Raw genomic sequence first — 6,235 nt, 5'->3', positions numbered from 1 at the left:
TTCAGTACTTCGCCAATTTATTAACGGTCGAATTTTCGGAGGTTAGTCAATTTGCCCCATGGAATCCACAGCCAGTATGGCTAATTAGCAATTTATTAAGATGCACGGCTGCACATAAACCAGTTCAGTCTGCAGCATGCATGTAAATGAATTGCTGATTAGCCATGCAGTTTTAAAGGGATGAGGTTTGCAACCCTATATGAAACCATGCATGGATTAAGTTGCAGAGGGTCTGGTGGGGCCTAGCTGGCACTTTTTACTGACCCATGTATGGCCAATTTAATGTTGTATGTAGGGGTAGATCCTTTTGCCAGCTTCAAGGAGAGGACTGACAGACCCACAGACACTATGGGGTAAATTTACTAAGCGGCAAAAATTCACCCGCGACGGCTTCGCAGCCACCGCAACACTTTGCCAGGTGAAAATTCACTCAGACAACGCTAATTTACTAAAATGCGAAGTTGTGTCCAGGGCACCAAACGCTGGCAAATTTTTGCTATTGTTACTCCGGCAATCAAAGTGAAGATGCGCTAGCATTTAATTGTGCCTGACGCAACTTAGTTAGAGGTCTTCGCTCAGGCTAATTTGCATACAGCGGGAAATTATAAAGTTTAATGGACTTATTTGTTACAGCAAATACATTACACAAGTCCTTAATAAAGAAATAGAGTTGTTATAATGCCCTACACATGAACCCACTGTATTAATTAGTTTTCCATATGTTAGAAAATGTAGGGGGGAACTTGGTTACCCCTATAATTTTTCAAGGACTTTTGCAGGCTATCACTCTGAAAAAAGAAAAGGACTTTTTCCACTTAAAATATGATGTAAGTAACTGAAGATTGAAGAGATTTGAGCTGGCATAGGCAAGTCTGGCGAAAGAGGTAATGTTCAGTAAAATCAGCGTTTCATTGAATTTGTAAAGTAACGTCCATTCGCCAGAGCGAAAATTCGCCTGGCGATAGAGTGCGAATGATAGCTAGCATTTGTCTCTTTCGCTAGTGAAGTTACGCCTGCGCCCGTTAGTAAATCGGCGAAGTGCCTGAAAGCGGTAACGCTGGCGAATCGTCGCCAACGTTGGTCACTTCGCCCTTTAGTAAAACTGCCCCTATGTTTGTTTATTCATTTTATGAAATCAAATCTTTTTACAGCACACTTATAACAAGGGCTGTTATTGTGATTCCATTAACATTGACAGCCTTAATTATTATGCTAATTTTCATAGAATTATTTCTCTCGCTCTTCTCGTTCTTTCCCGGGTTTGCTCTTCTTCCTATTTTCTCTTCATTTAAATGTTTCATTATCCCTTCCATTATATGCCGTATCTGGTGGCACTAATGCAATCAGTAAGCTGAGTGCTGCAAAAGGCCAATGGGTCTTTAGGGAAATTCCTACCATAATACTTTACCAGAATACTTTGCTTTTTCTATACTCCGTGCTATATCCGGAGTGCAGGCAGCAATAAAAAGCTTTTACCTTTGTATTTTCTGCCCCGTGAGAACAGACTTGTTTTGGGAAGGCGAATGTTGTTCCCTGCCAAGCAAAGTAGTGTTACATGAAACGGCTTGCATTGTGTCTTTGTGTGTGTAACTTTCTACCTTTGTGCGCTGACCGTGTCCCATGTTAGGCCTCATCCACACTAGCCTAGTGTCTGTTGGCAAGATTGTGTACTGGATAAAGTTTCATTTGGTAGACACACATTTATATTTGTGTTAATGCACTTTTTCACAACCGATTGGTTTCTCCCACTCCTTTATTTATACCTGACTATAACTTAAAGGAAAACTATACTCCCAAAATGAACACTTAAGCAACAGATAGTTCATATCATATTAATTGGCATATTAAAGAATCTTACCAAACTGGAATATATATTTAAGTAAATATTGCACTTTTACATCTCTTGCCTTGAGCCACCATTTCGTGATGGTCTGTGTGCTGCCTCAGAGATCACCTGACCAGAAATACTACAACTCTAACTGTAACAGGAAGAAGTGTGGAAGCAAAAGACACAACTCTGTCTGTTAATTGGCTCATGTGACCTTACATGTATGGTTTGTTGGTATGTTTGTGAGTACAGTGAATCCTACGATCCCAGGGGGCGGCCCTTATTTTTTAAAATGGCAATTTTCTATTTATGATTACCCAATGGCACATACTACTAGAAAAGTATATTAGTATGAAAATGGTTTATTTACATGAAGCAGGATTTTACATATGAGCTGTTTTATGCAATATCTTTTTATAGAGACCTACATTGTTTGGGGGGTATAGTTTTCCTTTAAGGGCCCTATTTTTAAAGTGTTAAAGGGAATGTCAACCCAAAAAATGTTTGCCTTATAAAAGAAAACAATTCTAAGCAACTTTGCATTATACGTTCATGACAAATTTTCTATGGTTTTTATGTTATTTGTAAATGTATTGCTGTTGAAAGCAGTGTCTGTCCCTTTCTATTCAATAGCCTCGATGGCTCAGACAGTTGATACAATGTAAGACAAGGCAGCTGATTAACAGACCTGTCTTTGCTGGGGATCCAAGACTTTTACAACATTGTTTTAAAAGTAACAACCAGGAGTTAGGCAAATGCTGTTTTTAATAGCAATTGTTTTTTCAAATAACTTTAGGGGTCAGGGCACACAGGCAGATTCAGGGGAGATTTGTCCGGCGACAAATCTCCTCTTCTTCTGGGCGTCTAATTTTCCCAGAACTGCCTTCCTGCCGGCTAAAATGTAAATCGTAGGTAGGATGGCACTCGGAGCGATTCGTTTTCCGACTAATCTCCCCGAATCTGCCTGTGTGCCCTGACCCTAAAAGCACAGAAAATTGTTAATAAATGTATATTGGAAGCTTGCTTAGAATTAGATTGTCTTGTATTAGGCAACTTTTTTTTGGGGTTGACTTGCCCTTCAAATTGCTAATGTTTTCTGTGCCAGAATCCATCAATGCATATTTATAAGGCTTGAAAAGGTTAGCAGTCCGTTTTTTGTTTTTTTTTTTGTAACTTTACAAACTTTGCTCCTTTTGGATTTTGCCCAGTTTCAATAAAATAAAATCCACAAGCAACTTCATTTGTAAATGATTGCATTTGGTTAGTCCAATTTTTCAAGAAGATCATCCCTCTCTTAGTTGTCAATCAGGCAGGTTTAACAATCCTGTCTGGGAAAGGACAGCATTGGCTCATTGATGCGGTCCTTGTCTGCACAACCTGTATCCCCATCATCATGATTCAGTATCACCCACCTCAAGGTAGATAAATGGGGAAATATCGGATTGTTTGTCTTAAAGGAACAGTTACATGTAAAAATAAAAACTGGGTAAATAGGTAGACTGTGCTACATAAAAAATGTTTCTAATATGGTTAGTTAGCCAAAAATGTAATGTATAAAGGCTTAAGTGACTGAATGTCTAACATAATAGCCAGAACACTACTTCCTGCTTTTCAGCTCTCTAACTCTGAGTTAGTCAGCGACTTTAATGGGGATCACATGGGACATAACTCTTCAGTGAGTTTGCAATTGATCCTTTGCACGCAGGTCAGATTAAAAAGCAACAGTTATTACCCATGTGGCCCCCATCAAGTCTCTGATTGGTTACTGCCTGGTAACCAACCAGTGCAAAACAAGTGAGCTGCAAAAGCAGGAAGTAGTGTTCTGGCTATTATGTTACACACCCAGTCACTCCAGCCTTTATACATTACATTTCTGGCTACCGTATATACTCGGGTATAAGCCGAGTTTTTCAGCATCCAAAATGTGCTGAAAAAGTCTACCTCGGCTTATACTCGGGTCTGCGGTATCCGACCCGAGTAGCTGAGATTGCAGTCACTTTTAATCATTCCTATACCAACAGTTCACTTGGGGAGAGACTGCAATATATCCCACAATGCCCTCTGTTGGTTTTATGAAAGGATAACAGTGCGCCCTCTGTTGGTTATATGAAAGAATAACAGTGACTGCAATATCACACAGCGCCATCTGTTGGTTATATCAAAGAATAACAGTGACTGCAATATCACACAGCGCCATCTGTTGGTTGTATCAAAGAATAACAGTGACTGCAATATCACACAGCGCCATCTGTTGGTTATATCACAGAATAACAGTAACTGCAATATCACACACCGCCATCTGTTGGTTATATCAAAGAATAACAGTGACTGCAATATCACACAGTGCCCTCTGTTGGTTATATGAAAGAATAACAGTGACTGCAATATCAAACAGCGCCCTCTGTTGGTTGTATAAAGGATTAACAGTGATGGCAATATCACACAGCACCCTCTGTTGGTTATACGAAAGATTAACAGTGATGGCAATATCACACAGCACTCTCTGCACAATTCTCTGTCACCATCAACTTTGCAAAGAAGTCCGGTTGATCGCTGGGGGAGTCTCTTTGGCGGAAGGTGCGCTGCTGGGAGACAGGGCTGTAGTTGTGTCTAGGCTTATACTAGAGTCAATAAGTTTTCCCAGTGTTCGTAGGTAAAATTAGGTACCTCGGCTTATACTCGGATCGGCTTATACTCGAGTATATACGGTAATTAACTATATTGAAAACATTTTTTATTTTACACAGCCTATCTATTTACCCAGTTTTTATGTCTATACTGAACAATTCCTTTAACTCTTGGTCTAGCCAGTTGTGCTATTCTGCATGCTTCAGTGCATCTCCTGTAAAAATAATCTGTCTGGACTATAGCTTCATTAATATTAATGATATGCCTTTGAACATGTTATGGATATGAGTGTGGTGTCTATGAACAAGTAATATGGCAGCTGTCACTCATATAAATAGAGCAATATATGCTGTGACAAGTAAAGGCTATGAGCAAACTAAGGGCAGCTGTGAGTCTCTTTTGCAAGACCTTTTCCATTTTCCATCCTTAATATTCCCTCATTAATGTCACAATAAAGAATTTAAGTATGGTGGCATATAGTATACAAGATGCACAATGCATATTACTTGTAGGCATTATGAATATTATGTTACGGATTGGCTTACAATGTGACTTATCTGAAACACTACCTTGTGTTTTTTCACTTTAACGTTTTGCACAAATTTTGATTTTTCTTTTTGAACAGTCAAATTGTTATAGATAACAATTTCTTCATATCTTCATATTTCTTCTCATATTTTCATTATGATTATTATGTTTCAATCTTTTTAGGTTTCCATAATAAACGGAGTAATGGCGGGTTATGCACAGATCTAGTTTTGGTGAAGAAGAAATTATCTTGGATACAGCTACTATCTGGCATGAAAGGGAAGGACATCTATGCCAAGGGAGAGATGGCATCCCCAGCTTGACTAATGGTACATGACTTATTTACCCTCTAATGCAGTTATCCCCAACCAGTGGCTTCTGAGCAACATGTTTCTCACCATCTCCTCGGATGTTGTTCCCGGTGGCCTCAAAGCAGGTGTTTTTTTTTGAATTCCAGACTTGGAGGCAAGTTTTGGTTGCATATAAACCAGGGTGAACTGCAAAATAGAACTTCTTGTAGGCTGCCAGTCCACATAGGGGCTAAAAAATACCCAACCACAGCCCATATTTGGCACCCCCAGGGACTTTTTTATGCTTGTATTGCTCCCCAACCTTTGAATGAAGTCTCCCGAAGTTTCCTCGTGAGGCAACTTCGGGCAACTGCAGAAAACGAAGCGCTCTGAATGCCATCCCGCCAGCGATTTTCATTCTAGCCAACAGTTTGGGGATATTAGTCGTCCCAAAGATGAGGAGATTTGTTGCCGGACGACTAATCTCCCCGAATCTGACCGTGTGTCTCTGCCCTAAGGGGTCATCGCAAATTATCAAGCAGCAAATGAGGTTGGCTTGTAATTTAAGATGATACTACAGGGCTGATTATTAAATTCTCTGATGCTAGTTACACTGGTTTCTGTACTGTCATGTAGTAATTATCTGTATTAATTACTAATCAGGCTTATATTGTGACATTTCCATTTTGTGTGTACTGCATATTGTGATTGGTTCCTTAAGCTCAGTAATCGACAGCAGCACAGAGCATGTGCAGTAGATAAGCAGAAAAGAAGATGGGGAACTACTGGGGCACCTTTGGAAACACAGATCTCTACTGCTAAAAGGCTGTGGTTGCCTTGGGCTTGTACAGAAGCACACAATATAATGTACAACATTCCTAGCCTACTTATTTAGTTAGGTTTTAATTCTCCTTTAAAGGAACAGTTCAGTGTGAAAATAAAAACTGTGTAAATAGATAGG

The 6,235-nt window shown here is 39.6% G+C and overlaps 1 protein-coding gene across 5 annotated transcripts in view; it reads left to right on the top strand.

Annotated features, from left to right (window-relative positions):
• pik3cb.L (phosphatidylinositol-4,5-bisphosphate 3-kinase catalytic subunit beta L homeolog) overlaps positions 1 to 6,235 on the top strand; it is a 105,195-nt gene that overhangs the window by 56,258 nt on the left and 42,702 nt on the right. For all 5 annotated transcript variants that reach the window (XM_018263924.2, XM_018263925.2, XM_018263926.2 and 2 more), the window contains exon 2: positions 5,168 to 5,313. The gene's annotated coding sequence lies outside the window, so the exon portion shown is untranslated. The remainder of the gene's footprint in view (positions 1 to 5,167; positions 5,314 to 6,235) is intronic.

The sequence above is a fragment of the Xenopus laevis genome, chromosome 5L, assembly GCF_017654675.1.
Source record: "Xenopus laevis strain J_2021 chromosome 5L, Xenopus_laevis_v10.1, whole genome shotgun sequence".
NCBI lineage: Eukaryota > Metazoa > Chordata > Amphibia > Anura > Pipidae > Xenopus > Xenopus laevis.
The sequence above is the reverse complement of the archived record's forward strand: the minus strand, read 5'-3'. Positions and strand labels throughout refer to the sequence as shown.